The 24,800-nt window shown below is 44.0% G+C and overlaps 1 protein-coding gene across 3 annotated transcripts in view; it reads right to left on the bottom strand.

Annotated features, from left to right (window-relative positions):
- LOC130281628 (stress-induced-phosphoprotein 1-like) overlaps nt 1-16,044 on the bottom strand; it is a 111,037-nt gene extending 94,993 nt beyond the window's left edge. For 2 of the 3 annotated variants that reach the window (XR_008846061.1, XM_056529052.1), the window contains exon 1: nt 15,790-16,042. The gene's annotated coding sequence lies outside the window, so the exon portion shown is untranslated. Of the gene's footprint in view, nt 1-15,789 lie in introns of all 3 variants that reach the window. The other variant, XM_056529053.1, reaches the window with a different exon arrangement.
- Between the last annotated feature and the right edge of the window lie 8,756 nt (nt 16,045-24,800).

Below are 24,800 nucleotides of genomic sequence, written 5' to 3' on the forward strand. Positions count from 1 at the left end.
TTTTTAGAAATAGTGCCATGAGGGGAAAGTATTTGGCCTATAACAACAATTGAGTGCTTTAGGGTGCATGCACACCACGTTTTTGCTATACAGTTCCCGTATATAAGGTTTAAAGTTAAAAAAACGCACGGAACCGTATAGCAATCCGTATGCATTGACTTAACATTGTAAACCGTATGTCAAAACGCATCATTCGGTTTAGTCCGTTTTGCGTCTTATACGGTTTTGTCCGTTTTTTTTTTACCCGTACCCAAAACCATAGACTACCACAGTTTTTTGTCTGGGTGAAAAACTGTGTGAAACCGTACAATTTTTTTTAACATTGGAATCAATGGGAACCGTACAGAACTGTATGTGCGTACGGTTCCATCCGGTTTGCACCATACGGTTTTTGACTTTGCCCAGTTTTTTTTTTCTTGGAATTTCAATCAAACAAATGAAACTTTATTCAAAATGGAGTGAAAAGTTAAAAACGTATACATTTTTTTCTAAAGAAAACCGGATGCAGCCGGACATCATTTTTCAAACCGTATACAGTTCTTAACCATATAGGGGTTGGAATTTGTACACACATTTTGATACAGTTTAGTCAGGTTTTGAGGAATCCGTTTTTCATCAAAAACCTGATGCAGGAACTGTATTGCAAAAACGTGGTGTGAATGCAGCCTTATGGTGATTTGCCGATTTAGTTTTGACATTGATACCTTGAATTTTTAACACTTTTTTTTGGGGGGGGGGGGGTTTATACATTTTTACTGCTTTATAGGCTACGTTCACATGTTGCGGCTAATAAGCAGCACTGCAGCTAATTATTGCATTTTTGCCCATTTTATCGCGACTAAGCAAATAGAGCTTAAAGGGGTTATTCAGGAAAAAACTTTTTTTTTTATATCAACTGGCTCCAGAAAGTTAAACAGATTTGTAAATTACTTCTATTAAAAAAATCTTAATCCTTTCAGTACTTATGAGCTTCTGAAGTTAAGGTTGTTCTTTTCTGTCTAAATCCTCTCTGATGACACCTGTCTCGGGAACCGCCCAGTTTAGAAGAGGTTTGCTATGGGGATTTGCTTCTAAACTGGGCGGTTCCCGAGACAGGTGTCATCAGAGAGGATTTAGACAGAAAAGAACAACCTTAACTTCAGAAGCTCATAAGTACTGAAAGGATTAAGATTTTTTTTTATAGAAGTAATTTACAAATCTGTTTAACTTTCTGGAGCCAGTTGATATATAAAAAAAATTAGTTATTTTTCCTGGAATACCCCTTTAAATGCACAATTTCTACCACAAATTAGGTCTTTCATTGCAAAAACACATGTGGTAATTAGCCACAACACAACCTTAGCTGTTTTTTTTTTGCATTGATTTTCCAAAATTGTGGTAAAAAATTACACGATTTGGAAAATCACAGCAAAAACAAGAAAAAAGCTGCAAGAAATGCACTTTGTGAACACATCAGTGGAGCTGCAAGGAGGGAATCTGGTAGGTGATGATGTCATCCTGTAGGTCACAGGAAGTCAGAGTCTAACATCCTGTTGGAACCATTAGGTCAGGGTTTCCCAACCAGGGTGCCTCCAGCTGTTGCAAAACTACAATTCCCAGCATGCCCGGACAGCCAACGGCTGTCCGGGCATGCTGGGAGTTGTAGTTTTGCAACAGCTGGAGGTCCACAGTTTGAAGACCACTGGTCTATACCAACAGACTGCAGGTTTTTAGGGGTGCGGAATTTGTACAGTGAAACATTTAAAACCACGCGCGTCACCTGTACAAGCCACAAACCTCGCCACCATAGCAGTTACTTGTGGTAAAAAGTTTTGGTTTTGCTACCTCTCCCATTTTCAGTGCCATTGCGTCCAGGAGAATTTGCCCTAATACAGGGCTTGACAAATCCCAAGCGCCAGGTCACCATGGCAACTGAGAAAGTTTGTCCTGGAGCCTAGGTTTTTTTTTTTTTTTGTCAGCCTTAGCCTTTAAACCCTTCCCGACCAATAACGTCATGGGTCGGCTGAGGAAATATGATGCATGCTCGGGAGCCGGCCTAGCCCATGTCGCACCCGCCTGCTGCTATCTCCAGCTGATACATGCCAGAAATGACGGACATCGGAGATCGCTGCAATGTCTCTAATTTAACTGATTAAAATGTGTAGCTGCATCTAAACAGCTATGGAATGCATAGCTGGTGGTCCAGTCACCCCCAAGGTGTAATCCTGGGGTGCCGATCGGTTCTCAGGCCAGCCTCAGGCCTGTACTAGGGCTCAGTGCAGACCCAGGTTGAGGAATACCATTTGGTACTGGAAGATTTGGAGAGTCAAGAATGTGATCACAGGACCAAATTAGAGTAACAAAATACATGGATGCCGCTGCTCTAAAATAAAACAAATGGCGCTGTATGACTAGCGATGGCGAGTGCGCACCATATGGGAACAAAATAAAAATAGGAGTGCTTTTTTAATTAGATAAAATAGAAATGAAACAAATGGCAGTGTTATCTATTATTTTTAAGGGTTTTAATTTGGAGTAGATCAGACTTTAAATCACTTTTCATTAAATTTTTTCTGGCATGTGATAAAAAAATTTTTTTCCCGTTGGGCGATATCAATAATGGTGGTGATAAAAAAAATTTAAAAAAAATTCTGTTCATAATTTTTTTTATTTGGGAAAAGGGGGAAGATTTAAAATGTTGATTATGGAAGGTGTTTTATTCATGTATTTCTATTACATACTTTATTAGCCCCCCTCCCCCTAGGGGACATGTATGAGCAATCATTTGACTGCTCATACAGATCAATCCAGTACATATGTAGTATTGATTGAGCCAGTCATAAGGGATATTCTTTATCAATTTTATGGGTTTGTTGTTTCAGCCGTCCTTTTGACATGTCTCTATTGTTGTCGATGTTGACCTGCCCCCGGTCTGTGGAAATCCCCTCATGACGTATAGAATCGATTTAGTCACATATACTCAAAGCAAAATATTATTTTACCCCTTAAAGGGCTACTCCGGTGGAAAACATTATTATTTTTTTAAATCAACTGGTGCCGGAAAGTTAAATAGATTTGTAAATTACTTCTATTAAAAAATCTTAATCCTTTCAGTAGTTATTAGAAGCTGTATGCTACAGAGGAAATTCTGCTTTTTGAATTTCCTTTCTGTCTGATCATAGTGCTCTCTGCTGACACCTCTGTCCATGTCAGGAACTGTCCAGAGCAGCATAGGTTTGCTATGGGGATTTTCTCCTGCTCTGGACAGTATCCTGATACGGGCATCAGGTGTCAGCAGAGAACATGGTGGACAAGACAAAATAAAGAAATTAAAAAAGAAAAGAATTTCTTCTGTAGCATTCAGGGGTGTGGAATTTTTGTAAAAAAAACTACTTGTCCACGGGACTAAAATGGAGAAAAATCTACTTGTCCCTCATGACGATCCACTTGTCCCGGCCAATTTTCGCTTTTGCGCTCTCATTTTTTCCTCCTTGCCCTATAATAGCCATAACTACCTACTATAATGACACCTTTTAAATTTTTCAATAACAAATTCTCTGGACCAAAAAAAAAATATATATATATATATATTAGGTGAAGTGAAATTGAAATAGTAAAAGATAATTTTGCAGATTTGGTGGTTTTCTTTTCTGCGCCATTTACCTTGTGGTTGAGGTAACATGTTAGTTTCATACTTTAGGCCGCCTGGTTACAGCGATACCAGATTTCTATAGTTTACATCATGTTTTACTAATTTTAAAAAAATTCTGAACTTTTTAGAATTTTTTAATTGCCATTTTTGATCCCCGCAGCTCCCCCCCCCCCCCCCCCCCCACATACCAGGCTGTATGAAGGTTCATTTTTTGCGCCATAATCTGTTTTTTGTATCGGTACCATTTTGGTATTGATCTGACTATTTAATCGCTTTTTAACTTTTTTTCTGGGGATATTATAAAAATTGCAATTCTGTGGTTTGGTATTTTTAATTTTTTTTACATTTACCTTACGGGATACATAATGTTATATTTTAATAGGTCGTACATTTACGCACAAAGCGATACTAAATATGTTTATTTTTATTATGTTTGCATGTTTTTATATAGGAAAAGGGGGTGATTTGAAGTTTTAACATAAATAAACTTTTACTAAAACTTTTTTTTATTTACACTTTTAGGAGGAATCATTAGATTCCTCATACAGATGAATAGAGTTCTATTGAACTCCATTGATCTGTGGGCTCTGCGATCCATTGATAGAGCCTGGTCCAGCAAGGATCTATCAATGACAGAGCCACGGGACAGCAGGGAACAGAGGTAAGCCCTCCGGCTACCTCTATAGTGGATCGCCCCCTCGCGATCACTCTGCGGGGGGGGGGGGGGGGGGGCGATCCACCCACTAGCCCACCAGGGAGCATTCACATGTCCCTTTAGACGCCGCTGTCAGCTTTGACAGCGGCGATCTAAAGGGTTAATAGCCAGCCTCATGCCGGCTATTAGCGGCGGCCCCCGGCTACTGAAAACAGCCGGGGGCTGCAGAGTATGGAGCGGGAACGAGTCCAGAGCCCGCTCCATACAGACTGCTGAGCGCTGTATGCTGGCTATTAGCGGCGGTGTGAGGTGGAAACTTGCACCCCATGCAGACTTACGTCTGCTCCTCCCCTCAGCTCGCCGAAGCTAGAGCTGTGCGGAGCGAAGGCAGAGGACGCAGGTCTGCACGGGGAGAAAGAAGGCAGAGCAGGGGGAGATAGGACGTACACAGCTTCCCCTCCCCCTGCTCTGCATTCGGAGGACGCAAGTTTCCACAGCCGGGGGCTGCAGAGTACGGAGCGGGCACGAGTCAGGAGCCCGCTCCATACAGACTGCAGAGCGCCGCAGCGCTTGTCAGGTCCGACACTGCTTGCCAGAAGCCGGGCTAGGGGCCGGAAAAATTCACCTGCCCGGCGCCCGGAACTGCATGTCCTGGGCGTCGGGCGATAGGAATTCCACATCCCTGAGCATACAGCTGCTAATAAGTACTGGAAGGGTAAAGACTTTTAAAATAGAAGTAATTTACAAATCTGTTAAAAAAAAAAAATGTTTCCCACTGGAGTACCTCTTTAATGGACCCTGAACGGGTTGGAACACAAGGGGCTCATTGACTTTTTTTTGTTTTTAAGATAGAAAATCCCTATTGGAAAGGGCCAAAAGAAACCTAGGCGCCACTACGAAATTCTTAGTGGACTGAGGTGCCCAGGATCCTCACATATGGCTCATCCATACAATCTCATGACTCCTCATTGTGATTCTAGTACAGATATCAGGAATATGTAGCCATTACCGGCGGTGACTCATTCTAGAAATTCTCAGCTCAGCGTAATGGTGTTTTGCATGAACAACAAGGAGCAGTAAAGAACACTACGCAATTAAAGCAACAGCAGGACGCAAAGCTGCAACCGTCTATTGCAATGGTCTTCAAACTTTGGACCTCCAGCTGTTGCAAAACTACAACTCCCAGCATGCCCGGACAGCCAACGGCTGTCCGGGCATGCTGGGAGTTGTAGTTTTGCAACAGCTGGAGGTCCACAGTTTGAAGAAAACCACTGGTCTATACCAACACACTGCAGGTTTTAAGGGGTGCAGAATTTGTACAGTGAAACACATTTAAAGGGGTATTCCAGGGAAAAAATTAATGTTGATATATATATATCTATATCTCAACTGGCTTCAGAAAATGAAACAAATTTGTAAATGACTTCTATTGAAAAATCTTAATCCTTTCAATAATTATCAGCTGCTGAAGTTGAGTTGTTGTTTTCTATCTGGCAACAGTGCTCTCTGCTGACAGCTCTGCTTGTCTCGGGAACTGCACAGAGTAGAAGAGGTTTGCTATGGGGATTTGTTTCTAAACTGGGCGGTTCCCGAGACACGTGTCATCAGAGAGCACTTAGACAGAAAAGAACAACTCAACTTCAGCAGCTCATAAGTACTGAAAGGATTCAGATTTTTTTAATAGAAGTAAGTTACAAATCTGTTTAACTTTCTGGAGCCAGTTGATATATAAAAAAAAGTTTTTTCCTGGAAAACCCCTTTAAACCATGCGTGTCACCTGTACAAGCCACAAACCACATCACCATAGCAGTTACTTGTGGTAGAAAAAATAAATAAATAAATAAATAAAAAATAAAAATAAGTTTTGGTTTTGCTACCTGTCACATTTTCAGTGCCATTGTGTCCAGGAGAATTTACCCTAATACAGGGCTCGACAAATCCCAAGCGCCAGGTCACCATGGCAACTGAGAAAGGTTGTCCTGGCGCCTAGGTTTTTTTTTTGTCAGCCTTAGCCTTTAAACCCTTCCCGACCAATAACGTCATGTGTCGGCTGAGGAAATATGATGCATGCTGCCTACTGCTATCTCCAGCTGATACATGCCAATAATGACGGACATCGGAGATAGCTGCAATGTCTCTAATTTAACTGTTTAAAATGTGTAGCTGCATTTAAACAGTTATGGAATGCATACCTGGTGGTCCAGTCACCCCCAAGGTGTAATCCTGGGGTGCCGATCGGTTCTCAGGCCAGCCTCAGGCCTGTACTAGGGCTCAGTGCAGACCATGACCGCAACAGATTTGTAAATGACTTCTATAAAAAAAAAAATCTTTATCCTTCCAGTACTTATTAGCAGCTGTATGCTACAGAGGAAATTCTTTGCTTTTTGAATTTTTTTTTTGTCTTGTCCACAGTGCTCTCTGCTGACACCTCTGTCCATGTCAGGAACTGTCCAGAGGAAAAAATGAAAAAAAAAAAAATCTAAATAGGAGAGCGGACATGGTCCATAATAAGGTGCATTAATTTAATACAGTATTTCAAGTGCACCTACTTCACTCAGGAGGGTTCTTCCGTCTCAAAACCCTTCTCAATCCTGCACATCTTGCACGCGTTTAGGGACGAAAAAACCCTCCTGAGTGAAGTAGGTGCACTTTAAATACTGTATTAAATGAATGCACCTTATTATCGACCATGTCCGCTCTCCTATTCTGATATTTTTTTTTTTTTTCGTTTTTTCCTCTGGACAGTTCCTGACATGGACAGAGGTGTCAGCAGAGAGCACTGTGGACAAGACAAAAAAGAAATTCAAAAAGCAAAGAATTTCCTCTGTAGCATAAAAAAAATCAATCATTAAAAAATCTTAATCCTTTCAATAATTATCAGCTGCTGAAGTTGAGTTGTTCTTTTCTGTCTGCCAACAGTGCTCTCTGCTGACATCTCTGCTTATCTCGGGAACTGCACAGAGTAGAAGAGGTTTCCTATGGGAATTTGCTTCTACTCTGGACAGTTCCCGAGACAGGTGTCATCAGAGAGCACTTAGACAGAAAAGAACAACTCAACTTCAGCAGCTCATAAGTACTAAAAGGATTAAGATTTTTTTTAATAGAAGTAATTTACAAATCTGTTTAACTTTCTGGAGCCAGTTGATATATAAAAAAAAAAGTTTTTTCCTCGATAACTCCTTTAATAACTGAAACACGGGGGAAAATGACTGACACGGGGGGGGGGGGGGGTTAAGGGGACACTAATGACTGGCGCACAGGGTGATAAGGGGATAGTAATAAGTGACACGCGGGGGAGATGAAGGGACAGTACTAATGATGATGATCATGTGATGTGCGGCATCCTGGCTCTTAAGTTCTTAAAGGAAAATGGTCATCCCGTCACCGACACTAAGCGCAATAATGGGCGCTGGTCACATGAGCGCTCAGTAGGGTCACGTGACCAACGCCACATGAACATTCAAATTCGTCCCGCAGGCCCACCTCCAGTGCGCAATTTGCTGAAGAAAGAAGCAGACCTTCAGAAGGACCGGGCGCCGGACCGAAGGTAAGTATGTTAGTCAGAGAGCCCGCATCGGTCTCCTGTTCCCCCGCACTATCACCCGGTGTATTGGGTTTAGTGTGGGTGAACGGGTGACCGCTTTCCTTTAACAAATTTATCAAGCCCTGATCTAACAGTGGTCTCCAAATTGTGGCCCTCCACACATTGCAAAACTACAACTCCCAGCATGCATGTAATCCTGCAACATCTGGAGGGCCACAGTTTGGAGACCTCCGATTCTTATAGACTTCTCCTGATCGGTGGGGTCTCAGCACTGAGACACTGACCAATCAAAACTTTTGACATGTCCAAATTTTTTTAATTTTTTTTTTTAAATGACGTAGACACTTAAAATCTTAGAATATCCCATTTAACCCTTATCTCAAAACGGTTTCTATACTGTACCTTCTTACCATGCAGCATCTAATGCAGGACACAACGCGCCTACAGCTGCTACACTTCACCGATATTATGACCACAATTCTTGGCCTGACCTAGCGCTGGGCGGTATGACCAAATATGCGTATCACGGTATTTTTGTAACTTTTGGCGGTTCCACGGTATATAATGGTATGTCCTCCTCCTCCCCCCCCCCAAAAAATTAATCATCAGCCCAGCGCTGCCCCCATCGGGGTAAATACTAAAATGTCACCCGCCAGCGCTTCCCTCCTCGTGCTGTTTGTTGCGGCTGCCGGCGCTGACACTCTATACTGTGCGGTATCCCTACGCCCGGGCTGCAAAAGGTAAACAAAATAAACAAACGCATGTTCCTACGTCGGCCTTACGCTGGGGACGGGAACGTCGGACAGCCGTCAGCCTATCACTGGCCGCAGCGATGTTCCGCCCCGGCCGGTGATGGGCTGAGCCCACTGTCATGTAAGGAGCTCTGGCCGGCTACTTACATGACAGTGGGCTCAGCCTATCACCAGCCGAGGCGGAAAATCGCTGCGGCCGGTGATAGGCTGACGGCTCTGTGGCGTTCCCGTCCCCAAGAAGCAGGTGAGGCCGCTACCAGACCAACGGGAGGTGAGTTAGGCTAGGTTCAGACTACGGAATTTCCGCCTGCAATTCCTCTTCGAAATCCCGCTTGCTAAAATGTATAGCGTAGTGAATGGGTTTCCGTTCACAAATTCACACTTCGGAATTTGTGAAGCGGAATTTGTGAACGGAAAATCCGCTTGGAAATTTCCGCCTGAAGAAAGGGGTTGATCTTTTTTCAGGCGGAAATCCGCGCGGAGCACATTGCAGTCTATTGGAGGCTGCAGTGTCCACGCGGTCCTAGCGCCAACCGATTCAGCCGGCGCTGGCCGCACTCGGAATCTCCGGGCGGAAATTTTCTGCCCGGAGATTCCGTAGTCTGAACCTAGCCTTAAAGTTTATTTTGTTTATTTTTTGCAGCCCGGGCATAGGGATACCGCACAGTATAGAGCAGTGGTCTTCAACCTGCAGACCTCCAGATGTTGCAAAACTACAACTCCCAGCATGCCCGGACAGCCAACGGCTGTCCGGGCATGCTGGAAGTTGTAGTTTTGCAACATCTGGAGATCCGCAGGTTGAAGACCACTGGTATAGAGCGTCAGCGCCGGCGGCTGCAACATACAGGACAAGGAGGGCAGTGCTTGCGGGTGACTTGTGAGTATTTACCCTGATGGTGGGGACAGCGCTGAGCTGATAATTAATTGTGTGTGGGGGGGCACAGAACAACACTTGCGGGTGACATGTAAGTATTTACCCCGATGGGGACAGCGCTGAGCTGATAATTAATTGGGGGGGGGGGGGCAGATCAGTGATTGCAGGAGACATGTGAGTAGGACAGCGCAGCGCTGATCATACATTCATTCCCAAGGGGGAGGGGCCAAACCGGTATTGCGGTATGGGTTAAAATTCATATCGTGCAGCACAAAAATTCCGGTATTCGGTATGAACCGGTATACCGCCCAGCCCTAGCCTGACCACATCCTAGATCTGTACGCCACCATTACATCGGGCCTAGTATTAGGCCAGACCCGCCATTGTACTACAGCTAGTAAAATGCTAAATTGCACCTCTGTCTGAATGAGGCCAATTAATCAGCTTATAGACACACACTTAAAAGGGGTACTCCGGTGAAAACCTTTTTTCTTTTAAATCAACTGGTGGCAGAAAGTTAAACATATTTGTAAATTACTTCTATTAAAAAATCTTAATCCTTCCTGTACTTATTAGCTGCTGAATACTACAGAGGAAATTCTTTTCTTTTTGGAATGCTCTCTGATGACATCATGAGCACAGTGCTCTCTGCTGACGTTATTATAATAATAATAATAATAACGCTTTATTTATTGTTGTCCTTAGTGGGATTTGAACCCAAGTCCCCAGCACTGCAAGGCAGCAGTGCTAACCACTGAGCCACCATGCTGCCCTTAGCCTACATCTGCTATGCACGGTTGCTAAAATGTCAGCAGAGATGTCAGCAGAGAGCACTGTGTTCGTGATGTCATCAGTGTTCCAAAAAGAAAGGAATTTCCTCTGTAGCATTCAGCAGCTGATAAGTACTGGAAGGATTGAGATTTTTTAATAGAAGTAATTTACAAATATGTTTAACTTTCTGCCACCAGTTGATTTAAAAGAAAAAAGGTTTTCACTGGAGTACCCCTTTATGTTCACACTACAGAGCTATTCTGGGTCAGACATTCCAAGTCCTTTGGCGATAGGATCTTCACCATTGAGGGTAATGCAGCCTGCGCATAATTTCGGCGCAGAAATGAACGTGTTCACATGGGTGAATTTCCGGGTTAGAATTTCCGTAGTGTGAATAGGTCCCTTATTTACACCAATGCTAGAATAGTGCGATGGAATCTCCTAGCCGAATTCTACACGAAGATTCCGTAATGTGAACATACACTAAGGGTAGAGTCACAGACAGCGCATACGCAGCGAGAAATCTGTTTGGATGCGGCCCACGTTGTACGGTCACTTCGGTGGGCTCGGCCCACCTTCGAGCCCGAGTGTACATACTGGGTTGCTGCGGGGAAAGCCCTGTGGAGGAGATTTATCAAAACTTGTCCAGAGGAAAAATTGATGAGTTGCCCATAGCAACCAATCATATCGCTTCTTTCATTTTTCACAGGCCATTTCAAAAATGAAAGTAGTGATCTGATTGGTTGCTATGGGCAACTGGTCGACTTTTCCTCTGGACAAGTTTTGATAAATCTCCCCCTGTGTGTCTGCTCATAGCGCACAGGCAGTGTATTTTCTTTCAGCGTCCAATACACTGCGTAGGCGCTGTGTGTGACCCGACCCTAAAGGGGTCCTCCAGGAGTGCAAAAACATGGCTGCTTTCTTTCTAGAAACAGCGCCGCTCTTGTCCCCAGCTTGTGTGTGGTATTACAGCAGAGTTCAACAGAAGTGAATTGAGCCAAGATGCAATACCACACACGACCTTAGAACAGGTGTGGCGCTGTTTTTGGAAGAAAGCAGCTATGTTTTTCTACTTCTGGGTTCACACTACGTTTTGGACATACGGGGACCAAATGCGGCTGGGGGGGGAGTGAAAACCAGGCGCTCCCATATCTCAGCCGGACCCGACCCCTATCTCATTCATTTGAATGAGCCGACTGGAGTCAGATAGTGACTCCAGTCGGTTCATTTTTGCCCCGTATCCGGTTTTCTGACGGACGTAAAACCGCGGTATACAGTACCTGTATGTCCAAAACGTAGTGTGAACCCAGTCTAAGGCCCCTTTCACACAACAGGTATCATCCTGCTTTTTTTACTGCCGTTATTTTACAATAACGGATGGAGAAAAAAAAACGGATGCAATAACTGATGATAACTGATGACCATCATCCGTTATTTTTAAATGTTTTTTTTCTTAAAAAACCTGATGTTGTTCATCCGTTATTACCAGTTACATCCATATATTTTTTTTTAACAGGTTTTAACCCTTTTTTTGTAAAGCTGTACTGAGCATGCTCAGTACAAAAAAAGGGATGTTGAAAAAACGGACAATAACTGATAACAGATTTATTATTATTATTTTTTTTTTTAAACATCCGTTTCCCATAGACTTCAATGTTATGTTTTAACAGCCGTTTTTTCACCATTATTTTTGCCGGACCAAAAATTTGTGCATGCACCGTCATTTGTGCCGGCAAAAATAACGGACATTAGTAAAAACGGACGAGCCTGATGCAAAAGGATGGTCAAAAATTCCCATTGACATGAATGGGATTTTTTGACGGACGTTTTCAGGACTTTTTTCAGGAGGTTTTTTTACAGGATGATACCTGTAGTGTGAAAGGGGCCTAACTCAGGGCGTGTTCACACTACGGAATCTTCGCTCGGAGATTCCACTGCACTAATCTAGCATTGGCGTGAATGGGAATTTCGGCGGCATTCCAGCAATTCACATTAAAACATATTAGCGCGTGAATAGTCCCCGGCATGTCAAAGATTCATTGCTGGAAATCCCCTAAATTCCTCTAGATCAGTGTCTTTCAACCAGGGTGCCTCCAGATGTTGCAAAACTACAACTCCCAGCATGCCCGGACAGCCTTCGGCTGTCCGAGCATGCTGGGAGTTGTAGTTTTGTAGAGGGACCCTGGTTGAGAAACACCGCTCCAGATGCTGCTTTACCACATTGTACGTCATGGTCGTAGAGTCACCGACTAACAAGCGCGGGCAGTTTTCCGGTGAATTCCAAGAATGGCGTAAAGCCACTTTTTTTATCAATTCAAAGTTGCACGATACAAGACAAACGTACAAAAAGTTTCCAAGCTGAAGAATAGGTGCCGACCCAATTCTATGGAGGTAGAGGGGGAAGGTCATGTGACCCAATTCTATGGAGGTAGAGGGGGAAGGTCATGTGACCCAATTCTATGGAGGTAGAGGGGGAAGGTCATGTGACCCAATTCTATGGAGGTAGAGGGGGAAGGTCATGTGACCCAATTCTATGGAGGTAGAGGGGGAAGGTCATGTGACCCAATTCTATGGAGGTAGAGGGGGAAGGTCATGTGACCCAATTCTATGGAGGTAGAGGGGGAAGGTCATGTGACCCAATTCTATGGAGGTAGAGGGGGAAGGTCATGTGACCCAATTCTATGGAGGTAGAGGGGGAAGGTCATGTGACCCAATTCTATGGAGGTAGAGGGGGAAGGTCATGTGACCCAATTCTATGGAGGTAGAGGGGGAAGGTCATGTGACCCAATTCTATGGAGGTAGAGGGGGAAGGTCATGTGACCCAATTCTATGGAGGTAGAGGGGGAAGGTCATGTGACCCAATTCTATGGAGGTAGAGGGGGAAGGTCATGTGACCCAATTCTATGGAGGTAGAGGGGGAAGGTCATGTGACCCAATTCTATGGAGGTAGAGGGGGAAGGTCATGTGACCCAATTCTATGGAGGTAGAGGGGGAAGGTCATGTGACCCAATTCTATGGAGGTAGAGGGGGAAGGTCATGTGACCCAATTCAAGCGCGGCAACACTAGTCCTTCCTTACTGCCCGTAACACGCAGAACCACCACATGGCCGCACTTATACGGCGCAATTTCTCTCCTCTCCAATGCGGGGTCAGAACGCATGCAGCGTTCAACGACCTGGAAATCGGGATCGGTACCGAAGCGCAACGGTGCCGGACCGGCGCAAACCTGGTCAACTATAACCTGCCCTATGTCACTGTATAATGGTAAAGCTGCCCGAGCGCATAAAAGTTGTCCAAAAAAGTTTACAAAAAATGTAAATGGTGGTCTTCGTACTGCGGTCCTCCAATGTTGCCAAACTACAACTCCCAGCATGCCCTGGCAGCTGAACACACTCAGGATATGATGGTAGTTGTAGTTTAACCTCGGCTTTAGATCGATAGGGGAGTTGACGTTTGAGGGGGGTCTCTCGGACCCCCACTTAATGTGGGAATGAACGTTCTGATGATCATTCACGACGGCCAGTGGTCTCCAAATGGAGGACCTCCAGATGTTGCAAAACTACAACTCCCAGCATGCCCGGACAGATGGAAGTTGTAGTTTTGCACTGGAAATCAACCCTTTGGAGACCACTGGGCCAGACTGTCCAAAAAGAAAAAAAAAGTCATCCATCAGCTTGCTGAACACAGCTGAGGACTTGTCACTTTGTGTCAGCTTACCAAGTTGGCTACTTTTTATTTTTTGCTTTCCCTTTTTGTTTGTCTTTTGAACACCATCGCCCTGATGAGCCGGTTTAGCCCGGAACATTGACAGTCGGATCATTCATACAAACATTCTGCCATACGACCAAACACCCGCATTGCGGGCGATACTGATTTTATGTGACTGGGTTTCCCCATCAGCCTTTATTCCTACATTTAGTAGGGGAGCATGCTGGGAGTTGTAGTTTTGCAATGGCTGGAGAGCCACATGTCGGAGAACATTGTCCTATCGCAGTGGTCTCTAAACGGTGGACCTTCAGCTGTTGCCAAACTACAACTCCCAGCATGCCCGGACAGCCGTTGGCTGTCCGGGCATGCTGGGAGTTGTAGTTTGGCAACAGCTGGAGGCTCACTCAATGGGACACACTGCTCTAGTGATATGCAAGATGGAAATTACCCTTTAAAGGGGTACTCCGGTGGAAAACTTTTTTTTAGTAGTTGTAGGTTTTTTTGGAGTTGTAGTTTTGCAACAGCTGGAGGCACACTCAATGGGACACACTACTCTAGTGAGATGGAAATTACCCTTTAAAGGGGTACTCCGGTGGAAAACTTTTTTTTAGTAGTTGTAGGTTTTTTTGGAGTTGTAGTTTTGCAACAGCTGGAGGCACACTCAATGGGACACACTACTCTAGTGAGATGGAAATTACCCTTTAAAGTGGTACTCCGGTGGAAAACTTTTATTTTTTTTTTTTAATAAATTGGTGCCAGAAGGTTAAACAGATTTGTAATTTACTTCTATTAAAAAATCTTTACCCTTTCAGTACCTATTAGCAGCTGTATGCTAAAGAAGAAATTCTTTTCTTTTTGAATTTCTTTTTCGTCTTGTCCACAGTGCTCTCTGCTGACACCTCTGTCCATGTCAGGAAGTGTCCAGAGCAGCATAGGTTTGCTATGGGGATTTTCTCCTGAACTGGACAGTTCCTGACACGGACAGAAGTGTCAGCAGAGAGCACTGTGGACAAGACAAAAGAAATTCAAAAAAGAAAAGAATTTCCTTTGTAGCGTACAACAGCTGCTAATAAGTACTGGAAGGGTAAAGATTTTTTTAATAGAAGTAATTTACCAATCTGTTTAACTTTCTGCCACCAGTTGATAAAATAATAATAATAATAATAATAATAATAATAATGTTTTCCACTGGAGTACCCCTTTAACTATTCCTCCCCATTACCAAATCTCTAGATTTCTATGTTTAGAAACTACAAGTCCCAGCATGCCCCACCAGTTCCTCTCCACCTGCTGCAAGACTACTACTTCCCAGCTTTCTCCACCACTCACTTTATACCCTTTGGTGAACTAGAACTCCCAGCATGGCCTTCCAGTTATTGTGAGACTATAATCTGCAGGGTTGCAGATGAGCGTGCATGCTGAGACTTGTAGTTCAACAAGTGCTTGCAGTGACAGGTCGCAGCCACTACTGTTGAGAAACTACAACTCCCAGCATGCCATGCCAGCCCCCCTCCACTTGTTGCATGTAACTCCCAGCTATTCACTCTCTCTGTGGAACTATAACTACGAGCATGGCCTGACAGATCCCTAGTTATGGTCAAACTACATCTCCCAGCATTCCTCACCAGGCTGCAGATGGCAGGGCATGCTGGGAGCTGTAGTTCCTCACAAGCTGGAGAGCAGCAGGTTGCAGCCACAACTTGTAGCACTGAGTATAAAGTCACCGCAGCTCCTCTCCCCATCCAGAGCCCGGCTCCCTCCGCCCCGGCTGCTCCTATACACAGCACTGATCTATACACAGCATCTGCTGCCAACCCGCCCCCCATACACATCTATTCCGGTGTGAACACTCACCTGTCCGCTCTCCGGTACCGCTCCGGTTCTTACAGTCCAGTGAACAGCACCCGCGCCGCCGCCTCGGTACCATCACCCACTCCCGGCCGCTCTCTACCTCCGCCTTCCGCTCCCAGCCTCCAGAGCTCCGCCCCCCGCCCGGCTCCTGTCATAAGCCACGCCCACCACATACCAATCTGCGGGCTCAAACTCTGTCTGCTTCCTCATAGCCGCGCCCACTCCTGCCCGGGCCCTCCCGTAAGCCACGCCCATAGCCAATCTGAGCGCTCAAATCCTGCCCACTTAACGTAAGCTCCGCCCTCCATTGCTAGCCCAGCCTATCAGTTACAAAGTAAAGAACGCCGTGCCACGCCCCTAACTGTAGTCCCGCCCCTTGTTGTGTTCTGGGTTTTCCTTCTTCTACACGTGTTCCGCCCCCTGTGTGATGGCTCCGGGGTGGAGGATGGGCTCCCGGGGACAACTACGGGATGCGAGCCGTGCAGGGTCCGGGGGATGGAGAGTGAAGCTCCACCTTTAGGGGGCAATTGTATAAATGGCAAGTTCTTACCAGAGAGGATTCAGCTGAGGAAAAGACAAAACGCAGACAAGGAAAGGACATCATACACACTTGTAAGATGGTGGAAGAGGTTTGGACCAGGTAACAAGGAAAAGTCAGATAGAGGGGTCACGTGTGTTATACTGAGGTTAATGAAATAGACGTATTCTTTACAAATATTAGACAGGTACATAAAGGTAGGTCCTCTCAGTAGATAGATAGTTATACCTCTGTAGGTAGATAGCAGCCCCCAGTAGGGAGACAGATCCACTCCAGTAAGTAGACAGGGTCACCCCCAGAAGGTAGACAGGTCCCCCACATAGGTCCCTCCAGTAGGTAGACAGGTCCACCCAAGTAAGTAGACAGGTCCCCCACATAGGTAGGTCCCTCCAGTAGGTAGACAGGCCCCCCACATAGGTAGGTCCCTCCAGAAGGTAGACAGGTCCACCCAAGTAGGTAGACAGGTCCCCCACTTAGGTAGGTCCCTCCAGTAGGTAGACAGGTCCCCCACTTAGGTAGGTCCCTCCAGTAGGTAGACAGGTCCCCCACATAGGTAGGTCCCTCCAGAAGGTAGACAGGTCCACCCAAGTAGGTAGACAGGTCCCCCACTTAGGTAGGTCCCTCCAGTAGGTAGACAGGTCCCCCACATAGGTAGGTCCCTCCAGTAGGTAGACAGGTCCACCCAAGTAAGTAGACAGATCCCCCACATAGGTCCCTCCAGTAGGTAGACAGGTCCACCCAAGTAAGTAGACAGGTCCCCTACATAGGTAGGTCCCTCCAGTAGGTAGACCGGTCCACCCAAGTAAGTAGACAGGTCCCCCACATAGGTAGGTCCCTCCAGTAGTTAGACAGGCCCCCCGCATAGGTAGGTCCCTCCAGTAGGTAGACAGGTCCCCCACTTAGGTAGGTCCCTCCAGTAGGTAGACAGGTCCCCCAGTAGATTGGTCCCTCCAGTAGGTAGACTCTCCCCATACATATTGGGGGGATATTTATCAAAGGATTTAGACTGTTTCTAAATCTAAGTCTAAATATGTGCGACTTTTCTGCGACTTTTGCTTTAGAGGATTTTTAGAACATGATGCATTCTGGTCTATTTTATACGGAAAAATGCATTGGTGCTGAATTTATCCAAAGTGACTATCCAGCGACAAATCGCATCGGCTGAAAGTACGCCGAAATGTCAGACCATGCTGGAGCAGGTTTAAAGGAGATGTCCGCCGCAGACTTTTTCTATTCCATCCTGCCCGGGCTGCAAAAAAAGGCAAAACAAACTTTCACTTACCTCCATATGTGTCCCCGGAGCTCCACAACAGATGATCGGCTGTCTGCTTTGTAAGGATTCTTCCTTGTCTTGGGGCTAAATGGCTATGTTGTGAGATTACCATAATGCTGCTGATTTCTTTTTGTGAAATGGCCATTTCCTGTTGGAGTTCCTTTCCTCTAACTACAAGTTCCAGGATTTCTTGTTTGTAAGTGTGAGGTCATTTTTCTCTTTCCTACATATCAGTCACCCCACCCATTGCAGTACAGCTGCAGCGCTGTGGCTAATGATCTACCCCCTCCCCCCCCCCCCAATCCACCCACCCAGCGGTCACTCTGCCCATTGAAGCCGACAGGCTCCTGACTAGTGATGTAATATCTCGGGCCGCACTGCAACCTAGGAAAACCCAAGCATTTTGTATGCTGTAAATCATAAACATCGCCAAAAAAATCGAAAACCAGACCAACTCTCCATTTTACTGAGAAAACCTGAAAAAGGGGCATGATCGATGAACAGGGGGCGTGCCCCTGACATTTTTGAAAAATCCCAATATATTTAATAAAGTTTCCACAAAAAAATGTGGTGAATTTGAGCTGAGGAAAACCCGATAGATCAGAACATGTGTTAAAAAAAAAAATTGTAGGGAAACCTTAGTAAATACCGTGGAAAAATATATGTTGGGGAAAAAAAAACCACAAAGAAACCTCCACTCTTAGTAAATCAGGGCCTATATTATGAACTACACTAACTTTACAGCCCCCGTAACATTGTCAAATAAAAAAAATTCCCAGAATACCCCTTAAGGACTCAGCGTTTTTCCGTTTTTTGCATTTTCATTTCTTCCTCATCACCTTCTAAAAATCATAAAGCTTTCAATTTTGCACATAAAATTACATATTATGGCTTATTTTTTGCGCCACCAATTCTACTTTTCAGTGACATTAGTCATTTTACCAAAAAATCCATGACGAAACGGAAAAAAAATTCATTGTGCGAGAAAATTGAAGAAAAAATTTCATTTTGTAACTTTCGGGGGCTTCCGTTTCTACGTAGTACATTTTTCAGTAAAAATGACACCTTCTCTTTATTCTGTAAGTCCATACGGTTAAAATGATCCCCTACTTATATAGGTTTGATTTTGTCGTACTTCAGTAAAAAATCATAACTACATGCAGGAAAATTTCTACGTTAAAAATTCTCATCTTCTGACCCCTATAACTTTTTTATTTTTCCACGTATGGGCCGGTATGAGGACTCATTTTTTTGCGCCGTGTTCTGAAGTTTTTCTTGGTACCATTTTTGTATTGATCGGACTTTTTGATTGCTTTTTATTCATTTTCCCATGATATTGGAATTTTTTTGCGCGTACGCACGCGGGTGATTCAAACTTTTATTAGGGAAGGGGTTAAATGACCTTTATTAACTTTTTTTTTTCACTTTTTTTTGCAATGTAATAGCTCCCATAGGGGGCTATAACACTGCACACACTGATCTTTTACCCTGATCCCTGCAAAGCCATAGCTTTGCATGGATCAGCGAGATAGGGGCTCGGTTGCTCAAGCCTGTAGCTCACGATCGGACGCGACGGAGCAAGGGAAGGGGTCCTCCGCTCACGTCCTAGCTGATGGGGACATCACGATTTTATCGCGATAGTCCCGATCAGCCCAACTGAGCTGCCGGGAAGCGTTTACTTTTGTTTTAGACGCGGCGATCAAAGTTGAAGGGTTAATAGCGTGCGGTACAACAATCTGTGCCGCACGTTATTAGCCCAGGGTGCCGGCTATCATAAGCTGCCGGGACCGACCCGGTATGACGCGGGGTCACGGCGTGACCCGTTTTAAATACCTGGACCGGGCGCAGGGCGTACAGGTATGCCCTGCGTCCTTAAGAGGTTTACAAGTAGATCTTTTTCAGCAAGTGATTGGGTGGATTGTAACTTTTTTTGCTATATATAATAGTTGGCTTGTCCTCACTCACTGAATCTTCTTCGGTGGGCTCCTGAATCATCTCACAATTTCGTTATTTGTGATTTGCATTTTCCCACCAGATTTTTTCAAGATTTAAACTTGGCGTATTTTTATTTTTTTATTTGGCGGAACAAAAAGTGCTATGAAACCAAAACCTCACATATTTTCAAAGCACCAGTAAGCTTTGTAAATGTGGTGAGAAAAAAATAAGGTGCGATTTTTAAAATGACTGTAACCTAAATTACGTAGGTTCTTAAATGGGCACGGTTATTAAAACTAGTGTTTGCTATTGCACTCCTTATGGTAAATTAAAAAAATCTTTCTAATGTACTTCGTTTAATTTTTTTAAAGTTTTCTATGTTTTATTTGTGTTTAAAAAAGCTGCCACTAGGTGTCTCCCTTCTTGTCCAAAGCACATTTCCCCCATCTCTTGCACAGACTTTGGACTCTTGCTGGCCTGGTAGAAGTCCAAAACCAGGAAATGCAGTCTGGAGTGCTGAGTGGGTTGTGTGCAGCCTTATCCAATCATAGCTCATCTCACACTGAACTGCTCTGGGCTGTGCGTAGCAGAGTGAGGGAGGAAGTTCTCCCCTGTATGGCTTCAGATGATGTCACGCCTGCTGGGGAACGCCCCTTCCCAATCTGTGAATCTGACTGAGACTGAGCAAAAAATACAGAGCAATATCAAAATAGAAAACAAAAAAAAATAAAGGCTGGGGGTGATTTATCATGATTGGGGCAGTGAACTGGGAGGAGTATAAAATTTAACAAGATCATGAGAGGTACTCTTTAAATATGTCCCCCTGTATCTGTAGCCAGAACCAGGAATGAAACCCACACTGCAAAAAAAAAAAAAAAACTATAACGGAAAGATTTTAGGATTCCTGACCAAAATACTGAACCCAGCCTAACCCCTGAGGAAGCTGCAATGAGATCAGAAATACACATAGGGATATCAGTCTGTGACATCTGTAGGGGGAGACTTATTACATATGTTTCATCATAATTGTATATACTTGATATATTTTGTATATCGATTGATGTGTTTCTATTAGATTAAATACATTTTAAAGGGGTACTTTGCCACTAGACCTCTTATCCTATCTGATCGCTGGGACCCCCATGATCTCTGCGCAGCACCCGGAGTTCTGTACGAACGCTGGGTTTCGGGCAGCAGTGGTCGTGCCCTCGCGCCACACCCCCTCGTGATGTCACGCAACGCCCCCCTCCATGCATGTCTATGATGGCTGTCTATGGGAAGGGGAGTAACCTGACAACACGACCACTGCCATGGGAACCCAGCAATCGATCAGAACGCCGGGTGCTGCGCAGAGATCTAGGGGGCCCACCGCAGGACAGGGGCTAGGGGATAAGATCGGGAATAAAATGTCTAGCGGCAGAGTACCCCTTTAAAGCGGTACTCCGCTGGAAAAAAAATTTCTTAACCCCTTAAGGACTCAGCCCATTTTGGCCTTAAGGACTCAGACAATTTAATTTTTACGTTTTCATTTTTTCCTCCTCGCCTTCTAAAAATCATAACTCTTTTATATTTTCATCCACAGACTAGTATGAGGGCTTGTTTTTTGCGCGACCAGTTGTCCTTTGTAATGACATCACTCATTATATCATAAAATGTATGGCGCAACCAAAAAACACTATTTTTGTGGGGAAATTAAAACGAAATTTTGCTAATTTTGGAAGGTTTTGTTTTCACGCCGTACAATTTCTGGTAAAAATGACGTGTGTTCTTTATTCTGAGGGTCAATACGATTAAAATGATACCCATTATTACATACTTTTATATTATTGTTGCGCTTAAAAAAAATCACAAACTTTTTAACCAAATTAGTACGTTTATAATCCCTTTATTTTGATGACCTATAACTTTTTTATTTTTCCGTATAAGCGGCGGTATGGGGGCTCATTTTTTGCGCCATGATCTGTACTTTTTTTTGATACCACATTTGTATATAAAAAACTTTTAATACATTTTTTATAATTTTTTTTTTAATAAAATGTATTAAAAAAGTAGGAATTTGGGACTTTTTTAATTTTTTTTCGTTCACGCCGTTCACCGTACGGGATCATTAACATTTTATTTTAATAGTTCGGACATTTACGCACGCGGCGATACCAAATATGTCTATAAAAAATGTTTTTTACGCTTTTTGGGGGTAAAATAGGAAAAAACGGACGTTTTACTTTTTTATTGGGGGAGGGGATTTTTCACTTTTTTTTTTACTTTTACTTTTACATTTTTTTACATTTTTTTTTACACTTGAATAGTCCCCATAGGGGACTATTCATAGCAATACCATGATTGCTAATACTGATCTGTTCTATGTATAGGACATAGAACAGATCAGTATTATCGGTCATCTCCTGCTCTGGTCTGCTCGATCACAGACCAGAGCAGGAGACGCCGGGAGCCGCACGGAGGAAGGTGAGGGGACCTCCGTGCGGTGTTATGATCCGATCCGATCGTTCATTTTAATCGCGAACTGCCGCAGATGCCGGGATCTGTATTGATCCCGGCACCTGAGGGGTTAATGGCGGACGCCCGCGAGATCGCGGGCGTCGGCCATTGCCGGCGGGTCCCTGGCTGCGATCAGCAGCCGGGATCAGCCGCGCATGACACGGGCATCGCTCCGATGCCCGCGGTTATGCTTAGGACGTAAATGTACGTCCTGGTGCGTTAAGTATCACCTCACCAGGACGTACATTTACGTCCTGCGTCCTTAAGGGGTTAATCAACTGGTGGCAGAAAGTTAAACAGATTTGTAAATTACTTCTATTTAAAACTCTTAACCCTTCCAGTACTTATCAGCTGCTATATGCTCCACAGGAAGTTCTTTTCTTTTTGAATTTCCTCTCTGTCTGACCACAGTGCTCTCTGCCGACACCTCTGTCCATTTTAGGAATTGTCTAGAGTAGGAGCAAATCCCCATAGCAAACCTCTCCTGCTCTGGACAGTTCCTGACCTGGACAGAAGTGTCAGCAGAGAGCACTGTGGTCAGACAGAAAGGAAATTCAAAAAGTAAAGAACTTCCTGTGGAGCATACAGCATCTGATAAGTACTGGAAGGATTAAGATTTTTAAATAGAAGTAAATTACAAATCTGTTTAACTTTCTGGCACCAGTTGATTAAAAAAAAAAAATTCCCCTTTAAGGAGTCCCCCTTTAAGGAGATATCCTTGTGACTGAATGCTGTTTTGAATGAATTATACTTTTCTATGACTGTTATATTTATTACGATATCCCCCCGCGTGTATACCACAGCGAGGATCCATATAATTGTAATGATCCCATAGAATTTCTGCCCCGCAGCTTTTATGCGTTACTGCATAGAATGGAGTTATTAAGGAGCTTCCATTTACTGTAAATTTGATTATTTAATCCAATCTCAAACAGATGGATTTAGAAAATTTGTAAAGCTGTTACAGATGGCGCGCCCGCAATTTAATACCGAAAATGTTCAATTACCTTCCAGGAATACTTTGATAGATCTATAGGTTGGAGGCCGATGCTCTAATATTAACATAAATGGAATGTATGCCTGGTTATTTTCTGCCGCTCGCTGCTGACGTACATATTTTTACATATATATAAAATAACACGATGCAAATCGCAAATGTGCTGTCAACTTCAGCCAAACAATCAGGGCCCCGCTTCTCCATCCCCGGAGCTAATGCCTGGCCTCTATACATGTACAATGGTCCCTCAAGTTACAATATTAATTCTGGGACGACCATTGTATGTTGAATCCATTGTATGTTGAGACCAGAACTCTATGGAAACCTGGTAATTGGTTCTGAAACCACCAAAATGTAATAAAAAAAATAGGAAAAAGTGAGAATTAAAGAAAAATAAGTAGATAACTAATATAGATAAAGCAAATACTTCCATATAAAAGTAAGAAAGAGCTGCTGGGAGCTGTAAATCACCGTCTATGTCAGTGTTTCCCAAGCAGGGAGCCTCCAGCTGTTGCAAAACTACAACTCTCAGCATGCCCGGACAGCCAAAGGCTGTCCGGGCATGCTGGAAGTTGTAGTTTTGCAACAGCTGGAGGCGCATTGATGGGATAAAACTGGTATAATGATTTTATGGGAAATATTGTAATTCTTCACATCACCTCTGGAGGAGCTGCTGGAGAATTGACTGCTTGTTAAAGGGGTACTCCAGTGGAAAACTTTTTTTTTTTTTTTATCAACTGAGATTTATAAATTACTTCTTCTATTTTAAAATATTCATCCTTTCAGTACTTATACTACAGGGGAAGTTGTTTTCAAGGTCCTGTACAGCACACGTAATGTCCTAAAAAAGTAACATGGAGTTGCCCTCACCGGGTGTCCAAAGGAGCAGCTAACCCTGGTACAGGTAAAGTGTCCAGGACATGTTGCACCTTTCTGTACTGTAGGGGGCGCTACCAGACACCAGTCAGTGCATACACTTCAGTAATACAGGTATAGAGTAGTACAGAACATGTAATACCTCCCTGTACTGTAGGGGGCGCTACCAGACACCAGTCAGTGCATGCACTTCAGTAATACAGGGGTTTTACCAGTGAATGCCCATTCTGATTGGTCAGATCTTCCAGCCATTGACACGTTTCACAGATCTGGACTGTCTGTACATTGTATGTTGAGTCTGGTTTCAACTTACAATGGTCCAGAAAAGACCATTGTATGTTGAAACTATTGTATGCTGAGGCCATTGTAAGTTGAGGGATCACTGTACTCTCCGCAGAAGAAACTTTTAGGTTTTTTTTTTGTCTCAATTACGATTAAATGTTTTCTACTTTTGCCTTTATTTTTCGCCTTTAATCATCAGGAAGAGGCTTTTAAGAAAAGTTTTAGCTAAAAAAAAAATATAAGTTTCACCGTGTCCCTATAACCGGGGCTGCGTTGCAGAACACAAAGAAGCGATTAGAATTCGGAGACATCCCCGTCCTCTAATGAGGCGACGGCAGAAGACGGAGGAGTCAGGAAGCTGTGAAGAGGCCATTTTAGCAAACACACATTTATTCGGAGACAGTCACTAAATAATTGGCCGCCATGAATTATAAACCGCGTTAAACAAATATTGGTGCTCGGCGCAGAATCCCTGCGCAAACAGTTTAAAATAAGGAAAGGAATCGTGTCAGCGTGGAAATGCATTAGGGAGGACGACAGTTTAAAGAAACAGAAGTAACCCCCCCCCCCCCCCCCCCTACTTACAGATCATTTGGCTCAGTCCATGTCCCGCAATT

This window comes from Hyla sarda, chromosome 7, assembly GCF_029499605.1.
Source record: "Hyla sarda isolate aHylSar1 chromosome 7, aHylSar1.hap1, whole genome shotgun sequence".
In the NCBI taxonomy this organism is placed as follows: domain Eukaryota; kingdom Metazoa; phylum Chordata; class Amphibia; order Anura; family Hylidae; genus Hyla; species Hyla sarda.